This window comes from Neomonachus schauinslandi, chromosome 5 (assembly GCF_002201575.2).
Source record: "Neomonachus schauinslandi chromosome 5, ASM220157v2, whole genome shotgun sequence".
NCBI lineage: Eukaryota > Metazoa > Chordata > Mammalia > Carnivora > Phocidae > Neomonachus > Neomonachus schauinslandi.
The window spans coordinates 108,291,102-108,312,150 of NC_058407.1; positions in this window are offsets into that span (position 1 = coordinate 108,291,102).

Genomic DNA, 21,049 nt, shown 5'->3' on the forward strand with positions numbered 1-21,049 from the left:
GTTGGCCATTTGGATGTCTTCTTTGCAGAAATGTCTGTTCATGTCTTCTGCCCATTTCTTGATTGGATTCTTTGTTCTTTGGGTGTTGAGTTTGATAAGTTCTTGATAGATTTTGGATACTAGCCCTTTATCTGATATGTCATTTGCAAATATCTTCTCCCATTCTGTCGGTTGTCTTTTGGTTTTGTTGACTGTTTCTTTTGCTGTGCAAAAGCTTTTTTTCTTGATGAAGTCCCAATAGTTTATTTTTGCCCTTGCTTCCCTTGCCTTTGGTGATGTTTCTAGGAAGAAGTTGCTGCAGCTGAGGTTGAAGAGGTTGTTGCCCGTGTTCTCCTTTAGGATTTTGAAGGACTCCTGTCTCACATTGAGATCTTTCAACTATTTTGAGTCTATTTTTGTGTGTGGTGTAAGGAAATGATCCAGTTTTATTCTGCATGTGGCTGTCCAATTTTCCCAACACCATTTGTTGAAGAGACTGTCTTTTTTCCATTGGACATTCTTCCCTGCTTTGTCGAAGATTAGTTGACCATAGAGTTGAGGGTCCATTTCAGGCCTCTCTATTCTGTTCCATTGATCTATGTGTCTGTTTTTGTGCCAGTGCCCTACTGTCTTGATGATGACAGCTTTGTAATAGAGCTTGAAGTCCGGAATTGTGATGCCACCAGCTTTGCTTTTCTTTTTCAACATTCCTCTGACTATTCAGGGTCTTTTCCGGTTCCATACAAATTTTAGGATTATTTGTTCCACTTCTTTGAAAAAAGTGGATGGTATTTTGATAGGGATTGCATTGAATGTGTAGTTTGCTCTAGGTAGCATTGACATCTTCACAATATTTTTTCTTCCAAACCATGAGCATGGAACGTTTTTCCATTTCTTTGTGTCTTCCTCAATTTCTTTCATGAGTATTCTATAGTTTTCTGAGTACAGATCCTTTGCCTCTTCGGTTCGATTTATTCCTAGGTATCTTATGGTTTTGGGTGCAATTGTAAATGGGATCCAACTCCTTAATTTCTCTTTCTTCTGTCTTGTTGTTGGTGTATAGGAATGCCACTGATTTCTGTGCATTGATTTTATATCCTGCCACTTCACTGAATTCCTGTATGAGTTCTAGCAGTTTTGGGGTGGAGTCTTTTGGGTTTTCCACATAAAGTATCATATCATCTGCAAAGAGTGAGAGTTTGACTTCTTCTTTGCTGATTTGGATGCCTTTTATTTCTTTTTGTTGTCTGATTGCTGTGGCTACAACTTCTAGTACTATGTTGAATAGCAGTGGTGATAGTGAACATCCCTGCCATGTTCCTGACCTTAGGGGGAAAGCTCTCAGTTTTTCCCCATTGAGAATGATATTTGCTGTGGGTTTTTCATAGATGGCTTTTATGATATTGAGGTATGTACCCTCTATCTCTATACTCTGAAGAGTTTTGATCAAGAAAGGATGCTGTACTTTGTCAAAAGCTTTTTCTGCATCTATTGAGAGGATCATATGGTTCTTGTTCTTTCTTTTGTTAATGTAGTATATCACATTGATTGATTTGTGGATGTTGAACCAACCTTGCAGCCCAGGGATAAACCCCACTTAGTCGTGGTGAATAATCCTTTTAATGTACTGTTGGATCCTATTGGCTAGTATTTTGGTGAGAATTTTTGCATCCATGTTCATCAAGGACATGGGTCTGTAATTCTCCTTTTTGATGGGGTCTTTGTCTGGTTTGGGGAATCAAGGTAATGGTGGCCTCATAAAATGAGTTTGGAAGTTTTCCTTCCATTTCTAATTTTTGGAAGAGTTTCAGAAGAATAGGCATTAATTCTTCTTTAAATGTTTGGTAGAATTCCCCTGGGAAGCCATCTGGCCCTGGGCTTTTGTTTGTTGGTAGATTTTTGATGACTGCTTCAATTTCCTTAGTGGTTATAGGTCTGTTCAGGTTTTCTATTTCTTCCTGGTTCAGTTTTGGCAGTTGATACATCTCTAGGAATGCATCCATTTCTTCCAGGTTATCTAATTTGCTGGCATAGGGTTGCTCATAATATGTTCTTATAATTGTTTGTATTTCTTTGGTGTTGGTTGTGATCTCTTCTCTTTCACTCATGATTTTATTTATTTGAGTCATTTCTCTTTTTGATAAGTCTGGCCAGGGGTTTATCAATCTTATTAATTCTTTCAAAGAACCACCTCCTAATTTCGTTGATCTGTTCTACTGTTCTTTTGGTTTCTATTTCATTGATTTCTGCTCTGATCTTTATTATTTCTCTTCTCCTGCTGGGTTTAGGCTTTATTTGCTGTTCTTTCCCCAGCTCCTTTAGGTGTAGGGTTAGGTTGTGTATTTGAGACCTTTCTTGTTTCTTGAGAAAGGCTTGTATTGCTATATACTTTCCTCTTAGGACTGCCTTTTCTGCAACCCATAGATTTTGAACAGTTGTGTTTTCATTTTCATTGGTTTCCATGCATTTTTTAAATTCTTCTTTAATTTCCTGGTTGACCCATTCATTCTTCAGTAGGATGCTCTTTAGCCTCCACGTATTTGAGTTCTTTCTGACTTTCCTCTTGTGATTGAATTCTAGTTTCAAAGCATTTTGGTCTGAAAATAGGCAGGGAATGATCCCAATCTTTTGGGACCGGTTGAGACCTGATTTATGACCTAGGATGTGTTCGATTCTGGAGAATGTTCCATGGGCACTAGAGAAGAATGTGTATTCCATTGCTTTGGGATGGAATGTTCTGAATATGTCTGTGAAGTCCATTTGGTCCAGTGTGTCATTAAAGTCTTTATTTCCTTGTTGATCTTTTGCTTAGATGATCTGTCCATTTCAGTGAGGGGGGTGTTAAAGTCCACCACTACTATTGTATTGTTGTCGATGTGTTTCTTTGCTTTTGTTATTAATTCCCTTATATAATTGGCTGCTCCCATGTTAGGGGCATAGATATTTACAATTGTTAGATCTTCTTGTTGGATAGACCCTTTAAGTAGGATAAAGTGTCCTTCCTTATCTCTTATTACAGTCTTGGGTTTAAAATCTAATTTGTGTGATATAAAGATTGCCATCACAGCTTTTGTTTGGTGTCCATTAGCATGGTAAATGGTTTTCCAGACCCTCACTTTCAGTCTGGGGGTGTCTTTGGGTCTAAAATGAGTCTCTTGCAGACAGCATATCGATGGGTCTTGTTTTGTAATCCAATCTGATAGCCTGTGTCTTTTGATTGCAGCATTTAGCCCATTTACATTCAGGGTAACTATTGAAAGATAGGAATTTAGTGCCATTGTATTGCCTGTAAGGTGATTGTTACTGTATATTGTCTGTCTTCCTTTCTGGTCTATGTTGCTTTTAGGCTTTCTGTTTAGAGGACCCCTTTCAAGATTTCTTGCAGGGCTGGTTTCGTGTTTGCAAATTCCTTTAGTTTTTGTTTGTCCTGGAGGCTTTTTATCTCTCCTTCTATTTTCATTGACAGCCTAGCTGGATATAGTATTCTTGGCTGCATATTTTTCTCATTTAGTGCTCTGAATATATCATGCCAGTCCTTTCTGGCCTGCCAGGTCTCTGTGGATAGGTCTGTTGTCAATCTAATGTTTCTACCATTGTAGGTTACAGATCTCTTCTCCCGAGCTGCTTTCAGGATTTTCCCTTTGTCTCTGAGACTCGTAAGTTTTACTATTAGATGTTGGGGTGTTGACCTATTTTTATTGATTTCGAGAGGGGTTCTCTGTGCTTCCTGTACTTTGATGCCTGTTTCCTTCCCCAAATTAGGGAAGTTCTCTGCTATAATTTGCTCGAATATACCTTCTGCCCCTCTCTCTCTTTCTTCTTCTTCTGGGATCCCAATTATTCTAATGTTGTTTCATCTTATGGTATCGCTTATCTCTCGAATTCTGCCCTCGTGATCCAGTAGTTGTTTATCTCTCTTTTCTCAGCGCTTTATTTTCCATCATTTGGTCTTCTATATCACTGATTCTCTCTTCTGCCTCATTTATCCTAGCAGTTAGCGCCCCCATATTTGATTGCACCTCATTAATAGCCTTTTTGATTTTGACTTGGTTAGATTTTAGTTCTTTTATTTCTCCAGAAAGAGTTTCTCTAATAACTTCCATGCTTTTTTCAAGCCCAGCTAATATCTTTAAAGTGATGATTCTGAACTCTAGATCTGACATTGTACTAATGTCCCTATTGAGTAGGTCCCTGGCAGTCGGTACTACCTCTTGTTCTTTTTGTTGAGGTGATTTTTTCCATCTTGTCATTTTGTCCAGAGGAGAACAGATTAATGAGAGAACAAAATGCTAACAGGGTAACAACGTCCCCAGAAAATATACTCTAAACAAATCAGAGAAGACCTGAAGCAGGGGAAAAAGAAAGGGAAAGAGAGAAAAAAGAAAAAGAAAAAAAAAAGAAAAAGAAGAAAATAAAGATAAAAACAAACAAAATCAGAGCAAAACAAAAAAAACAGAATATGATCAAATATAATCAGGCTGGTACATAGATCAGTGCCACACACTAGATTTTGGGTGTATTTTGGTCTGTTAGAAGAAAGTGCCTCCCAAAATTTTAAAGAAAGAAGCACTTATATATGTACAAAAATAAGGGTTGATATGATGAAGGGATGGAATATGACTGTAAAGATGAAAATTATAAAGAATTTTATAAAAGGAATTGATAAGATGTGAAGTTAGTTGAAAAAAGAAAGAAGAGGATTTAAAAAAAAAGGGAGAGAGAATGTGATCAGGCAGGAGACTAGAACAAAGCCATGCACTAGAGATTTAGGGTATATTTTGATCTGTTAGAAGAAACTGTATCTCAAAATTTTAAAGAGAGAACAACTTATATATATATATACCAAAAATATGGGTAACTACTATGAAGGGATAGAATATACTCTAAAAATGAAAAATAAAAAAGACTTTTTAAAAAAGGGATTGATAAGATGTTGGTTGAAAAATGGAAAAAGAAAAATTAAAAAAAAAAAAGAAAGACAGTTAAAAAAAATTAACTTTGAAAGATTAAAGAATCATGGGAAAAAAGCCATGAATTCTATGTGCAGTATTCCCCTAGCGCTAAGTGAAATAAGTCAAAGAAAGACAAATACCATATGATTTCAGTCATATGTGGACTTTAAGCAACAAAACAAATGAACAAAGGAAAAATAAAGAGACAAACCAAAAAATAAGTCATTAACTAAAGAGAACAGATGGTTACCAGAGGGAGGTGAGTGAGGGCATGGGTGAAATAGGTGAAGGAGATTAAGAGTACACTTATCTTGTTAAGCACTGAGTAATATACACCTGAAATCAATATAACAGTGTATGTTAACGCCACTGGGATTAAAATTCAAAAGATTTTTAAAGAATTCCAAAGGCATTTTCATAGAAATAGAATAATTCTAAATTTTTTATAGAACCACAAAAGACCCAAAATATTCAAAGCAATCTTGATAGGGACACCTGGGTGACTCAGTTAGTTAAGCAGCTGCCTTCAGCTCAGGTCATGATCCCAGGGTCCTGGCATCGAGTATCACATTGGGCTCCTTGCTTGGTGGGGAACCTGCTTCTCCCCCTGCTTGTGCTCTCTCTCTCTGACAAATAAATAAATAAAATCTAAAAAAATCTTGATAAAGAACAAGCACTGGGTGTTATACTCAACTAATGAATCACTGAACACTACAACAAAAACTTATGATGTACTATATGTTGGCTAACTGAACATAATGAAAGATTAAAAACAAAGAACAAAGCTTGAAGCACCACACTTACAGATTTCAAACTATATTCAAAACTATAGTAATCAAAACAATATAGTATGACATAAAAATTGACACATAAATCATGGGACAGAATAGAGAACCCAAAAATAAGCCTGCACATATATGGTCAATTAATTTGTGACAACAGAGCCAAGAATATACAATGGGGAAAGACAGTCTCTTTAAAAAACAGTGTTGCACAGAAAAAAAATATATTTCTGGTGTTATCAGATGAAAATGAAGAACATGTAGTTGAAAACTGGAGGAGAGGTAATTCTTGTTAAAAGTAGCAGAAGGCTTGACTGAATAGTGCTCTGTTGGGTAGAAAGTAGAAATTGTAAGCAATGAACTTGGATATTTGGTTGAGGAGTTTTTTCTTTTCTTTATTTTTTAATAACTTATTTTACTTAAATTCAATGAGTTAACATATAGTGTGTCATTAGTTTCAGAGGTAGAATTTAGTGATTCATCAGTTGCATATAACACCCAATACTCATTACATCACATGCCCTCCTTAATGCCCATCACCCAGTTACCCTATCCTCCTACCCACCTCCCCTCCAGCAACCCTCAGTTTGTTTCCTATAGTTAAGAGTCTGTTATGGTTTGTCTCCCTCTCTGATTTCATCTTATTTTATTATACAATGGAATATTAGCCATCAAAAAGGATGAAATCTTACCATTTACAATGACGTGGATGGAACTGGAGGGTATTATGCTGAGTGAATTAAGTCAACTAGCGAAAGCAATTATCATATGCTTTCACTCATAGTTGAGTTTTCTAGGCAATTTGTTTAAGGTACAGCCTGGTTTCTCTTTACTGTTATACTAGAATGTCAGAGGAAAAAGATAAATTGAATAAAAATTTTAAGCAAAAAGGAACCAGAACATGAAGATTGAGAAAATCCTCAGCCTATCTATACTTAAAAAATTAAGAAAGCCTGCTTTGGAGAAGCCAGAAACCAAATTTGTGGCTAGACAACTGTTTTTATAGAGACTGGCATGTGAGTTGTATATCTAATCAACCATTTCAGCAGAAACACTGCCAGCCTGGACCAAAGGGAACAGAAACAGAATGAAATGAAGGAAAACTGTTAGACTTCTGAGATTCTGAACTGATAAATGAAGTGATAAAGCTATTCTATGATGAAATATGTTATTCTACAAGAAAAGGGAAGAATAACCCTAAAGCGTAGTTCAAATGCCACTGGAGCTACCACTGCTACTACAGGCCCAGAGGGCACAGACTATTTTTGATTAGGGCCCTAACCAACAGAATGCCTATTTTGACTAGGGGACTCTCAATTGGCTATCATAGCTATACTTTCCCTCTGTAATCAATATTTGCTTTTGAGTTACAGGCCTCAGCAACTTCTCTGTTCACCAGTCAGAGCCTATGGCAGAAAGACACTGCCACAAGTCAGAGGTGCCCATTGGGGTTCTAAATCTATAATCTCCCAGTCAGCTGAAAGCTACACATCCTTTGTGAGACAAATACTGACGGTTATTGGGCCTTGGTGGATACTGAACCCATGACTCATGGCTATGAAATAGTGTTATGGCCAGAAAGTTCAACCAAAGGTATTAATACTTTGGCTATTGTTCCCTAGTTATTTTAGGGTATTTACACTTTCATTCAAAGTATAAAATTTCTATAAAATATAGGTTCAAATACCAAAGAAAAAAGATCTTCTGATGAATCAGGGAATTTAGGGAGCCTTGTGGAAGACCATTAGTGATATATTATAACTGATTTCACATAAGAGAATAAACTGATCCCTATCATCTTTGTGGATGCTGAAAAGGTAGTTGAGAGGTCAGTTTAATTTTAAATAATGTATGAAAAAATAAAAATAAAATAATTTGAAGTTATCTATTATTATCATATATAGTGAGTCCTCTGTGGAAGTTTTTTCTTAAATTGTTCTTGGGTTTTCAGCACTGAATCTTGATATTCAAGCATAATGTTTTCCTGTGGTACTTCACTGTGATCTACATAAAGAAATGCATTTAGTCCACTAAATGGAAAAACAGATCAATTCTGATTCTCTATATTTCAAATGTATAACAAGTGTACAACATCATCTTCTCTCATTTTGATGAAATTATAAATAAATTGCATAAAGCTAGATCTGAGATGAAAATTATGAGAACATTTTCAATATGTATATGTGTATTGAAGATGTTTGATTATTTCATAACTATTTCTAGGCATCAAATATGTTTTATATTAGTGTCTAGTTTTCTTGGGTTATTTACATTTTAGGTTAATATAGGTTAATATATATTCATAGATCAAATAATGAAAATGCATATGTACAAGGTTATTCATTAACCCATTATTTTTTTTAAAGATTTATTTATTGATTTGACAGAGAGAGACACAGCGAAAGAGGGAACACAAGCAGAGGGAGTGGGAGAGGGAGAAGCAGGCTTCCCATGGAGCAGGGAGCTTGATGCGGGGCTCGATCCCAGGACCCTGGGATCATGACCTGAGCTGAAGGCAGACACTTAATGACTGAGCCACTTAGGCACCCCTCATTAGCCCATTATTTATAATTGCAAAATATTCCAACCCACTTAATAGCTTAGGAGACTGGTTAGATAAATTAAGATATAATTAAGATATATTTATACCATACATCATTATACTATATTATACCATATTATTGGTTGAATAGTATAGTATAACTTATGGTAGATCTATAGTATAAGAAAGATCCCAATAAGCTCACGTTAAGACATTTCCAGGAGATAATATTAAATTTTAAAAAAGTACCTACAGATAAAGGAAGACAGGAAATTAAGAAAAATTTAAGAGAAAAAGGAGAGATACTTATGTTTACAAAATGAAACACAAGAAAGATATCAGAAAATATTGTAGTTGGTTACCAACAAGAGGTGGGAGAACTGGAGAATGTAGGAGAAAGGGATACAGGAAGGAATGATACTCCTCTATACATTTCTGCATAATTATTAGTATGGAAGTAGGTTAATGTTCAATACAGTGCAAAAATAAAATTACATTAAAAAATTTAAAAAGGGACTAAAAATAAAAGCAAACTTAAAGAAATGAACCTACTGAAGGAATAAATACACATTAGTCCACGTAACTGATCAATACAGTACTTGACTTAAGTCCTTATTCTCAGACAAGAGGGAGTGGGGTAGGCTGTAACAAATCCTAAATCTTTTTAGTAGATTTGCTTTTCTGGTTTCAGATTCAGATTCAAATTCAGAAACAATTTTAGAAGCATTATAAGATTAAACAAATGAGTACATGTGTTGACATGGTACAGAGTCAGGATTCACACCATGGAAGCAAGCCCTGAGGGGAACTGAAGGTGTGAGAACATACGAATTCTAAATATGATTGTGCAGAAATCAGCTGCATTTCTTTTTTTTTTAAGATTTTATTTATTTATTTGACAGAGAGAGAGAGAGAGCGAGAGAGGGAACACAAGCAGGGGGAGTGGGAGAGGGAGAAGCAGGCCTCCCGCCAAGCAGGGAGCCCGATGCGGAGCTCGATCCCAGGACCCTGAGATCACGACCTGAGCCGAAGGCATTCGCTTAACCAACTGAGCCACCCAGGTGCCCCAATCAGATGCATTTCTATACACTAACAATGAGACAGACAGAAGAAAGAGAAATTAAGGAATCGATCCCAATTACAATTGCACCAAAAACTGTAAGACACTTAGGAATAAACCTAACCAAAGAGGTAAAGGATCTGTACTCAGAAAACTACAGAACACTTAAAAAAGAAATTGAGGAAGACACAAAGAAATGGAAAAACATTCCATGCTCATGGATTGGGAGAACAAATATTGTTAAAATGTCTATGCTACCCAGAGCAATCTACACATTCAATGCAATCCCTATCAAAATACCATCAACATTTTTCACAGAGCTAGAACAAATAATCCTAAAATTTGTATGGAACCAGAAAAGACCCCGACTAACCAGAGGAATGTTGAAAAAGAAAACCAAACCTTGTGGCATAACATGCCAGACTTCAAGCTATATTACAAAGCTGTAATCATCAAGACAGTAAGGTTCTGGCACAAAAACAGACACATAGATCAATGGAACAGAATTGAGAACCAAGAAATGGACCCTCAACTCCATGGTCAACTAATCTTCGACAAAGTAGGAAAGACTATCCAATGGGAAAAAAAGGTCTCTTCAACAATTGGTGCTGGGAATATTGGACAGCCACATGCAGAAAAATGAAACTGGGCTATTTTCTTACACCATACATAAAAATAAATTCAAAATGGATGAAAGACCTAAATGTGAGACAAGAATCCAACAAAATCCTAGAGAAGAATACAGGCAGCAACCTCTTTAAATTCAACTGCAGCAACTTCTAGCTAGACCCCTCTCCAAAGACAAGGGAAAGAAAAGCAAAAATGAACTCTTGGGACTTCATCAAGATAAAAAGCTTTTGCAGAGCAAAGCAAACAATTGACAAAACCAAAACACAACCTACACAATGGGAGAAGATATTTGCAAATGTCTTATCAGATAAAGGGCTAGGATCCAAGATCTATAAAGAACTTATCAAACTCAACACCCAAAGAACAAATAATCCAATCAAGAAATGGGCAGAAGACATGAACAGACATTTCTCCAAAGAAGACATACAGATGGCCAACAGACACATGAAAAAATGCTCAACATCGCTTGGCATCAGGGAAATGTAAACCAAACCTCAATGAGATATTTCCTCACACCAGTCAGAATCGCTAATATTAACAAGTCAGGAAACAACAAATGTTGGTGAGGATTCGGAGAAAAGGGAACCCTCTTACACTGTTGGTGGCAATGCCAAGCTGGTACAGCCACTCTGGAAAACAGTATGGAGGTTCCTAAAGAAGTTAAAAATAGAGCTACCCTAGGACCCAGCTATTACACTACTAGAGATTTTCCCAAAGGATGCAAACGTAGTGATCTGAGGGAGTACCTGCACCTCAATGTTTATAGCAGCAATGTCCACAATAGCCAAACTATGGAAAAAGCCCAGATGTCCATCAACAGATGAATGGATAAGAATATGTGGTATATATACACAGTGGAATATTACTCAGCCATCAAAAGGATGAAATCTTACCATTTACTATGACGTGGATGGAACTAGAGGGTATCAAGCTAAGTGAAATAATTCAATAAGAGAAAGACAATTATCATATGCTTTCACTCATTTGTGGAATTTAAGAAAGAAAACAGATGAACATAGGGGAAGGGAAGGAAAAATAAAATATGAGGAAAACAGAAAGGGAGGTAAGCCATAAGAGACTCTTAACTATAGGAAACAAACTGAGGGTTGCTCAGTTGAGGGGAGGTGGGTAGGGGAGGGGGATGGGGTAATCGGCTGATGGGCATTCAGAAGGGCACCTGATGTAATGAACGTGGGTCTTACATGCAATGGATGAATAACTGAACTCTACATCTGAAACTAATGCTACACTATATATTAACTAATTGAATTTAAATAAATTACAGATAAATATGACTGTGCGTGTGAATATGTATGTATATATGTACACATGTATGTGTGGAAATGAGTATGTGTGTATATATATACATATATGCATATGTGTATATGTTTACGTATATGTGGGCATATGTATAAATTCTGAGGAGAGTTTGACTCCAGGCCAAAATTCTATGTGTGATCTTTCAGACCCAATGATTGATAACAACAAAGGCCTTATCTGGCAGTTGTCATGGGGGGAAATATCACATCTCATACTACAGGTGATGCACAGCCAAGGTACTGTAGACATTGGAGGCAATTGTAGTCATGGGGCAAGGTCCATTTGGGCTGGCCATATCTGCATTCTAGCTCAGGTACATCCATTTGGAAACGTCTGTATGAGGCAGGGGAGACCTCAGTTGAGGCATTATACTGTTCAGGCACTTCTACCTAGACCATCTTATTGGATGAGCCTTCAAACCCTTTCTCTTGTTAAACTTATTAAGTGAAAGTGGTACCTTGTGAGATATTACTACAGATCCCCTAGTTCAGAGTTGCTGACAGTGGCCACTTTGCCTAAAGGGGGAGGAAAATGGGAAGGAATATAAAAGGATGTAAAAATTGAGACCATCTCCATCTTCAGCTGGGCACTATTTGGGCTCTGACAGTTTTGGCCCACACATTATGAGTTCCTGGCACTAAAAACATGAATGACTATCTTTCCAGAGAGTATAGTGTCCTGGAGAACCATCCTGGTGACCTCCTGGGTAAACAATTAGCAAGTGAGAAAAACAGATGACAAGATTGCTGACCAGACTCAGATTTCTAGATTCACTTGTGTCAGTCATGTTAATTGTCAAGCTCAATCAAGCCTCCTCATAAGATCAGGTCAACCCATCCATGACAAAATCCATAGCTTAACTGACAAATTTTAAGACATGGTAAAAGCGTCTGTGGCCTAGATAAAAAACATTGACCAATGGAGAGAATGTCATGAAAATGGCAACTCTGCTGAATAATCCAGGCAATGGCCTTACAGAAGTCATCTTTGGCTCTGGTTACCAAACAATGGGGTCTCTCAAAGGAACAAATTGGTGGGCTCTCTACCAACAACTCATAGCTAGTCATGAGCCATGAGGTTCCCATAAGGCACTAAGGTCTATAGAGTAATGGCTACTATGACTAATACAAGTGCTATTCCCTCCAAATATCCCAGTGAATCTTGAGACTTGGGTACTTTTCTTCCTTGATGAAGGAGATAATCTTGTAGAACTTTAGTGAGAGTGGCACCTTGTGGGGTCCATCAATACAAGACCCTCCCTACTTTTACCCAGACCTCTAAGCTTTCAGAAATGAGTATGACTAAAGCTTAGATATAGCCAAGAGTTCAAAGGTCAGAGTTCAAAGTGGTAAAAAATTACATTTCTTGGGCCTTTTGGATACTGGTGAATAAATTCCTGTGACACTATAATCCCTGACATAGGATAAGGAAGAAACAGAAAATTATCTGAGTGGTCTGAGGCCACCAGGCCTCTTTTCTAGACCCAAGTATGGATGAATTTCTTTAGGCCACCTCCATTATTATGGCTTCTACTACTGAATATATTATTGGTAGAAATGAACTTTTTATATCAACCAGCAATTGCATTTATTCTTAACCTCTGATTAGATTTGCTGAAGCTAGAGTATTTTAGTGGGGTATGTGGAAAATCATGACCTACCAAACTATTGACACCTAGCACCATTGTCTACCAAACACAATGTCAACAGCCTAGGGAATAAAAAAGAATAACTGCCCTCATTGTTCAACTTTAAAAAGCCAACAATGTCTGTAAGTTATTTCTCCATTTAATAGTTCCACCTGGCCTATGTGCAAGACCTCTGAAGTCTAGACTTTAAATTGATTAAGGCTACATAAATTGTCAGTGCTGCCTTTGTCATTGGTGGTACCTGACATGACAGTTATAGAGGCTACTGCCCAAAATGAAGGAACTTGGTAGGTTACAGTTAACATAACAAATGTCCTTTTCAGCATCCCTCTCTATGCAGATTATCAAGATTAGTTCTTTGTATGTAGTATGAATTGCATTATACCACAAATGTCCTTCTACAACACTTCCTAAATTCCCCAACTATCTGTAATCAATGCATGGCTCAAGACCTGGAAAAAGTCCCACTCCTGGAGGGAGTGCTATCTCTCCAATCTATTGATGAAATCATCCTGGTAAGCCATTCTTACCAATAAGGTATGCAGACCTAAAACCAAAGTAAACCTTCTGGGCATGATCTATTAAGGGCATAATGTATCATCCCAGAGAAACCAATTGTCATGCTTTTGGTCCTCTGTGCCCCCAAAATAAAAATAATCTGACCAGTTAGTAAGGCTACTGAGATACTGCCATACACTCACAGGGACCAGAGAGCACCCATCTATCAGGTTACCATAAAGACTGCTACCTTTGGCTGGAGCTCTACTGGACAGGATCACCTGGGGGTCCCCCAACTGATCATCTTAGATGCCCTTTTTCTGGACCCCTCTGATTTCCATTTATTGTTTCAGTTACAGATCTCAATAACATCTGTTTTTGCATGCTGAATCCTACAGCAGAAGGCCACAACAATAGGTCTCAAGGCACTCCTTGGGCTTTGGGTTTGCAATCTGCCAGTTGTTTAAAAAGTGCATATCTGTTATGATACAATTATTGGTGTGTTATTGACCTTGGTGAAAACTGAGAATATGACCTTGCTCATGTAATAATCTTCTGATAAGAAATTCCAACTAAAACATATTAATATATTTCCTTTTGTTCTCTAGTTATGTGAGGGTATTCACACTTTTGGTGGTCAATGTTTAAAATTTGCTCAAATATATATTCATGAACCAAAGAAAGTTCTCATGCATTTAATTTAAAACAATATAAAGTCATCTGTAACTATTGTACTTACTACTGAGTATTTCCTCCATGGAAGTTTTTTGTCTAAGCATAAGATTTTCATCTGGTACTTCATCAAGGGCTACATAAAGAGATATATTAATAAGCAAACAGATCTACTGTAAAATCTCTAGATTTCAAATTTATAACAAGTGAATAGCAACATTTTCTCCCATTTTTATAAAGTCATAAATAAATTATCATAATACTAGATCTAATATGAAAATACTGAGAACATTTTTCAATAGGTGTGTATTGAAGTTGACTTTATTTTATAAATATTCCAGGCACCAAGTATGTTTATATTAGACTCTAATTTTGTCAAGTTATTTATACTTTAGGTTAATACATATTCATATACCAACCAATAAAAATGCATATGCACAAGGTTAGTCAATATGGCCTTATTTGTAATTCCAAAATATTCAGAATCATCTAAGTATTCAAAAATAGGAGATTGGTTGAGTAAACTGATGTATATATCATAAATAATAGTACCTTCCAGAATATATGCAAGTCAAACCATTATACTGTACACCTTAAATTTATATAATGATGTATGCCAATTATTTCTCAATAATACTGGAAAAATCATATAGTACCAATTATGATAAATTATGGGTATATATGTGGATATATAAACATATAGTATATATAGTATATAGGGGATATAATGTGGTACAAATAACTGCACACATAATGAGATATTCCCCTTCCACCTGAGCTAATACCAACCCTTGCCTGATATCATTCCATGGGGAAATGAAACATTGGTTGAAGCCTTGGTAGAGCCAGTGCCCTTTCATGTTTAGACTCCTGCTTATATCATTACAGTAAACAAATAAAGGCTTAATTTTTATTTTTCATTTGGCTTGTTATCTTAAGTGACCTCCTTCATGCCTGGCCACTTTCTCTTGGTGACAAATGGTGACAAGCAGGTGGCTCAATTAAGCACAATGTCTTTCTGGAAAAGTAAAAAGCATGAAGATCCTATGTTTGAGAGGTAACAGTGGTCCTTTTCTTTAGCCCCAGACTCTATGGTCAAAATGTCTGGTGGGTCAAATTAGAGATCCAATAGGGGCTCTGAGAAATCTAGGGAAGCAATTCCTTGGCTAATGCTATTGTCCTCTGATGCTAGGACTAAAAATTGTCACATACTCTGTAAGTTAAGTTGCACCCAAGGTTTGTTGCTAGTTCTAATGAGGTCCTAGATAATGAAAGCCTACAACATAGCAAGCTATTGAGACTTGTGGTTTAATTAAATGAATATAGAATTCTTTGCAGTTACTTTGTCCAGTGACCTAAAAAGACCTTAGAGACTTGGATTGCTTGCTCAAATGAGGAAGAAGGTAATCTTCTTAAACTTAGTGAGGGACAGTGGTACTTTGTGGGGTACACCACTATAGTACCCTCCTTCAGAATATTCTGACCACAGAAAACTTGATCAAGGAGGCTGAGGGGAACACCCAAGTTGTTCTTCTCAGTTGGGTGCTATTTGGGCTCTGACAGCTTTGGCACACCTATGATGTGTTCCTTATGACTAAAATACATGCTTGGACCTCTCCTGCAGAGGCACCAGTAGCACTGCAAACTATGCTGGTGGTCTCTTGGTTCTACAATGAGAGAGTGAGAGGAGTAGATGATAAGATTGTTAATAAGACTCTAGGTTCATTAATGCCATCCCTGCTGGTTACTGAGCTCAGCTAAACCTCCTCATAAGGTCAGGTCACTTTTTCAGTGACATGATCAAGATCATAACTGACAAATTCTTGGGCAGGGAAAAAGCAACTGCCAATATAATAAGGAGAGACCATCAGATAGAGTGACATAATAAAAATGGATAATCAGGCACATACTTCTGGAAGATTTGGGTAAGAGCTTTTCCAGAGATCTCTGGGTCTGGTTATTAACACAGGAGTCAAAAGAAAAGATGAATGGGCTCTCCACTGAGAAACTCTTGGTCAAGTGGTATTTCATTAGGAGACAAACAGCAGCCTCCCTAGAGACTGCCCAGTGATGATCCCTCTAAGACCAATGCTATTTCTTCTCCCAGTGAATTATGAAATGAATCAAAAAGCACTGTCAACTTCTATGCAAACTTTTTGACTAAAAAAAAAAAAGACTATGAAATGACAATGTCCTTATGTCCACAGTGAGAAATGAAGGTTTTATGCCAAAGTCAAAGTTCAAAGTAGACATGGGGAAGAGCTACATTTCTTGGGTCCTTTGAATAGTGGTGCACATGTCCCTCAAAATCTCTGGCATAAAAACGAGGAGGGAATTGATAATACTCACTGACTTTCTCTCTGAAGCCACCACCGCCGAGACCCTTACCCAGACTTGACTATGGGTGGGTCCCTTGGGACTACTACATATCACCATTGTAATGGAGCCCACTCCTGAATGGATTATTGTTATAGATGTACTGTCTATATGCATCTCTAAATGCATCCTCTGAAGAGAATTACTGCAGTTAGGACCATTTTAATGGGACATGTAGAAAACTGTAAACTTACCAGACTACCAGCACCCAGTGTTTTTGTCTCTCAAAAATAGTATCAATTGTCTTGGGGATAAAAAGAAATAATTGCTCTTATTGCTGTGCTTAAGGAAGCCAAAGTCCACCATCTGGCTTTTGCACAAGGCCTTGGGTGCCTGAAAATAATTGATTATCGGTGGCTCAACTGTGTAGTACAGCCTTTGGCACTGGCATTACCTGACATTATAACTGCCATAGAAGCTATTGACCAAGCTGATGAAAGTAGGTATGAAGTAATTCATATTGCAAATGTCCTTTTTAGCAGTCCCATCGACACAGATGAGCTGTATCAGTTTGTCTTATGTGTAACGGGTTGCAATACGCCTTTAATGTCCTCTACAAGGCCATGAACTTGGAATAAGTCCCACTCTTAGCTGGAGCACTATCCTTCCACTATATTGATAACATCTTCCACATGACCCAACAGGGACTGCATACCATGTTGACCCATATGGAGTAACATGGGTAGGTCATTAATACAGACAAGGGGACATTGTGTCTCTCACTCCAGAGGAAGCAACTGCCAAGTTCTAGCCATGCTCAGGTTCTTAGCTCCAATTAATACAAAGGATGCCCAGCAATTGGTGGGACTCTTCAGCTAATGGTGGTCACAAATTCCCTACATGACTATCTTGATGATGACACCCATCACTTAGATTACCAAAAAGACCTCTACCCTGAGTGGGGCATGACAACAGAATGCTCTGAAGGTTCTCCAACTAGCCACATAGGCCACCCTTCTCCTTGTCCCCTCTAATTCATTTTGAATTATGGGTCTCAGCAGCCTGTTTGTCAACTGAAGCATGTTTGAGGTGCCTGTTGGGCTTTTGGACCCAATATCCTGTAGTTGACTGAATGTAAACACCCTTTGAGAGACTATTGACTTTAGTGGGCTTTAGTGGACACTGAACTCAAGAGCCATGCCATGAAATCATCTTATGACTAGACATCCCAAACAAATGTTAAATGGTTTTTGTTTTGTTTTATGATTTCATATTTTAGGTCAAAGTATAAGTTTTCTATATTGCTATTATATGCTCAATACATACTCATGAAGTAAAGAAAAAAGATCTGATGAGATTAATTTTAAAATTTTAAGTTTTAAAATTTTTAAAATCCAAAGTTATCTATAATTATATTACTTACTCTTGTGTTTTTCCTCTCTGGAAGTTATTTGTTTCTGCACTTGCATTTGAAGTTTTGACACTGAATCTTGATGCTTAAGCATAAGATTTTTGTCTGGTACAGCATCAGGAGCTACATAAAGAGATTCATTTAGTCTCTTAATAGAAAAAAATAGATCTACTGTGAAATCTCTAGATTTAAAATTTCTAACAAATACAGAGCAAATTTTCCCTCATTTTAATAATGTTATAAGCAAATTACCATAATACCAGATGTGACATGAAAATTGTGAGAATACTTTTAATGGGTGTGTATTGAAGCTGTATCACTAACGTCTCTACTATAATGTTTCAAATATAATGTTATACTATATGTAGTCTCTAGTTTTGGGTTATTTATACTTTAAGTTAATACATATTCATATAACTAAAATAAGATTCATATGTATGAGGTTATTCATTACAGAACAGTTGCAAATTGCAAATATTCACAATCACACAAATTTTCAAGCAGAGGAGATTGATGAAATAAACTGAGTTATACACTATACACTATGTTGTGTATAAATTATGGTAAGTAATGTGGTACAAACAAAGCTACATACAGCTGTAATATGAAACAGATCTCTATAAACTGACCCAATCGTCTTTTTCTTTAGCCTCTGATTCACCTACCAAGATGCCCAATGAGTCAAATGAGAGACACATCAGATAGGCTTTGAGAAAACTAGAGAAGCAGTTTTGTGGCTACTGATGGATCAAAAAAAGTTTGAGACCCTCCATACTCAGTTGTACAGTGAATACTGTTAGCTCTAGCATGCTCCTAGAACTAATGGACGACCTATGATATGGTAAACTACTGCGACTCACATTTTTTTTACTAATTTTGTTTTATTATGTTATGTTAGTCATCATACATTACATCATTAGTTTTTGATGTAGTATTCCATTATTCGTATAACACCCAGTGCTCCATGCAATACATGCACTCCCTAATACGCATCACCGGGCTCATGCATCCCCCCCACCCCCCTCCCCTCTAAAACCCTCAGTTTGTTTCTCAGAGTCCATAGTCTCTCATGGTTCGTCTCCCCCTCTGATGTTCACCCCTTCATTTTTCCCTTCCTACTATCGTCTTCTTTTTTTTTTTTAAACATATAATGTATTATTTACTTTAGAGGTACAGGTCTGTGATTCATCAGTCTTACACAATTCACAGTGCTCACCATAGCACATGCCCTCCCCAAGTGAGACTTACATTTTAATGAAAAAGAAGATAGAATCCCAAGGATTGCTTTGCCCAGCAACTCAAAGAGATCTTGGGACTTGGGTAGTTTGCCTTCATGAAGAAGGAAGTAAATCTTGTTAAACTTAATTAGGGAGAGGGGCACACTGTAGGGATTCTTATGGTAGAACTCCTTCAGAGAGCCTTGACAGTGCCCATATTGCCCAAGGAGGTAGAGGAAAATGGGGATGAAAGAGGAAGGGGGGGCGGAGAGACTGCTCCCTTTCCTTAGGGTATTATTTTTACCTAACCATTATGAGTTCCCTGCCACTGGAAAACATATTTGGATCTTTTTTTAATTTTATTTTTCTATTTTTTTATTGTTATGTTAGTCACCATACAGTACATCATTAGTTTTTGATGTAGTGCTCCATGATTCATTGTTTGCATATAACACCCAGTGCTCCAGGCAATACGTGTCCTCCTTAATACCCATCACCCAGGTCACTCACCCCCCCACCACCCCTCCCCTCTAAAACCTTCAGTTTGATTCCCAGAGTCCATAGTCTCTCATGGTTTGTCTCCCCCTCTGATCCCCCCCTTCATTTTTCCCTTCTCCTAATATCCTCCATGCTATTCCTTATGTTCCAAAAATAAGTGAAACCATATGATAATTGTCTTTCTCTGTTTGACTTATCTCACTTAGCATAATCTCCTCCAGTTCCATCTATGTTGACGCAAATATTGGGTATTCATCCTTTCTGATGGCTGAGTAATATTCCATTGTATATATGGACCACATCTTCTTTATCCATTAGTCTGTTGAAGGGCATCTCAGCTCCTTCCACAGTTTGGCTATTGCAGATATTGATGCTATGAACATTGGGGTGCGTATGGCCCTTATTTTCACTACAGCTGTATCTTTGGGGTAAAGATGGGTCATAGGGTAGCTCTATTTTTAAATTTTTGAGGAACCTCCACCCTGTTTTCCAAAGTGGCTGTACCAACTTGCATTCCCACCAACAATGTAAGAGGGTTCCCCTTTCTCCACAACCTCTCTGACATTTGTTTTTTCTTGTCTTGTCAATTTTTGCCAATCTAATAGGTGTAAGGTGGTATCTCAATGTGGTTTTGATTTGAATTTCCCTGATGGCTAATGGATCATCTCTTACAGAGGCTCTATTGGCTCTGTGAGGCCCCCTGGTGGTCTCTTTGGTCACAGATGGAGTGAGGACAGTAATGATAAGGTTTTGTTTGTTTGTTTGTTTATGTTATGTTATGTTAAGATTTTTAACCAGACTCAGATTTCTAGATTCATCCAGGCCACCTTCACCGGTTACCTAACTCAATTAAACTTCCTTAGAAGCTAATGTCAATTGGTTCATGGCACAATCCAGATCTTAACAAATTTTCAAGCATAGAAAAAGTAGCTACCAACAAGATATTACTGTTGAGGCAATGAACAGAGAGACATAAAAATGGTTATTGGGCACCCACTTCTGAACTATTTGGTGAGGGGTTTTCCTGAAGAAATCCCTAGGTCTAGTTGCTCAACAATGGGGTCTCAATGAAAACATTAATGAACTCTCCACCAAAGATCTCCTGGCCATGTATTAGGCCATGAGTCCCAACACACATCCCCACTAAAGTCCAAATTGTGATGACCCTTGACTAATACAAGTGCTCTTCCCTTTGCTCCTCCAAGTGACATGGAGAAGAATCAAAGAACCATCTACAACTTTTACTCAGACCTCTCAGCTTTCAAAAATAAACAAAATTAGGGAGGTGATAGGCCAAGACTCTTATGTCACCAGGGTGATCTGAGGATGTATGCCAAAGGCAGAATTCGAAAGGGGAGTGAAATTGCATTTCTAGAGCCATTAGGATACTGGTGCATAGGTGACCATGATCTCCATAACCTTTGAAGCCTGGTAGTGGGGGAAAGAGTACCCTCTGGTTTCTCATCTGAGGTTATCACCAAGCTGACCCTTGGGCAAACACTACTATGAATGTATCAGGCCACC